We start from the raw sequence: 1,222 nt of genomic DNA on the forward strand, positions 1-1,222 counted from the left end.
GTGTTAGGGTGAGTACTGTCGGCACAGCTGGGTGTTAGGGTGAGTACAGTCGGCACAGCTCGGTGTTAAGTGCTGTGTTCAGCCTCAACATGTTCCACGCATATTACATGCTGTGTTTTCAGGAGGGAGCAGAGGCTGCAGCCACAAGATGTCAGAGCAGATGTTCTTCCTCGTGGTAGCTCTTAAGGACACTCCCCTGGTCCTTGTGCCAGTGGTGGTGGTAACTCCCCAGGCCCTTGTGGTGGTGTTGGTAGGTGCTAGTCAGCATTCACAAGCTATGTAGCGTTTCCTACTTTGGAGATGTAAGTCAGCCTCAGGCTTGTCGCTCTTTCTTTTAGTTTTAGACTAAGCGCTGGGGTTCTGTAACTTGTGAAATACAGGATGAGCTGGGGAAGGTTGCAAAAATACATCATAAAATGCAGTCTAAAATGCATTATCAGCTCAGAAGGAACTGAACTCCCAGGACCTGCAACCTTCAGCAACTGGAAGTCCCCTGGTTGCATGACACCTGAGTTGGCCTGTTTTCAGGAGTCATACTGAGACAGACTGATTAGTCAGTGCCTCAGGCATAGGTGTGGCCGGTGCCTGGCCCCGCCCTCAATGATGATGGGTATATAGCCCGTGCTATGCTGTGTTGTTTCCTACCCAAGTTAGAGCATCTGTTTGTCAGTGTGCAAATGTAGTCACCTGGTAATTAAGTGTAGTGTGTGGTGTACAGATGGGCAAAGCTCTAGCTCCCGTTCTTTTATAGCTCATTGTATGCTCAGCCATGTCTTGTAAAATGCATGGCCTGCCACTAAAGAGAGGGTTTGCTGTTTGGAAAATGATGCTCCCCTCAGCAGAAGGCACTTGCTCCCAAGTGCTGAATGGTTTGCTTCCTACTGCAGCAGAAGTGGAGGCAGGTGCCTTTTGGGTAGAAACATTCTAAGGCTGTGGACTTGGCCCTAGTTTTAGTCATCCATAGAGACTGAGTTCTTTGACTGGGCACAGTGGTATACACCTTAATTCCAGCATTCGGGGGTAGAGCCAGGCAAATCTCTGTGAGTTTGAGTCCAGCCTAGTCTACATAACGAGTTCCAAGACAACTAGGGCTACAAGGATAGACCCTGTCTCACAAAAGAAAACAACAAAGGCATGGATGATGTGTATGGCTGGTCACCTGCTTTAGGGCCACATGTGTATGGCTGACCACCTGCTTTAGGGCCACGTGTGTATGGCTGAC

The 1,222-nt window shown here is 49.1% G+C and overlaps 1 protein-coding gene across 4 annotated transcripts in view; it reads left to right on the forward strand.

Annotated features, from left to right (window-relative positions):
* Positions 1 to 1,222, forward strand: part of Cul4a (cullin 4A) — a 43,112-nt gene that overhangs the window by 39,512 nt on the left and 2,378 nt on the right. The gene's annotated exons all lie outside the window — the stretch shown is intronic.

The sequence above is a fragment of the Grammomys surdaster genome, unplaced genomic scaffold (genome assembly GCF_004785775.1).
Source record: "Grammomys surdaster isolate TR1022 unplaced genomic scaffold, NIH_TR_1.0 167, whole genome shotgun sequence".
NCBI lineage: Eukaryota > Metazoa > Chordata > Mammalia > Rodentia > Muridae > Grammomys > Grammomys surdaster.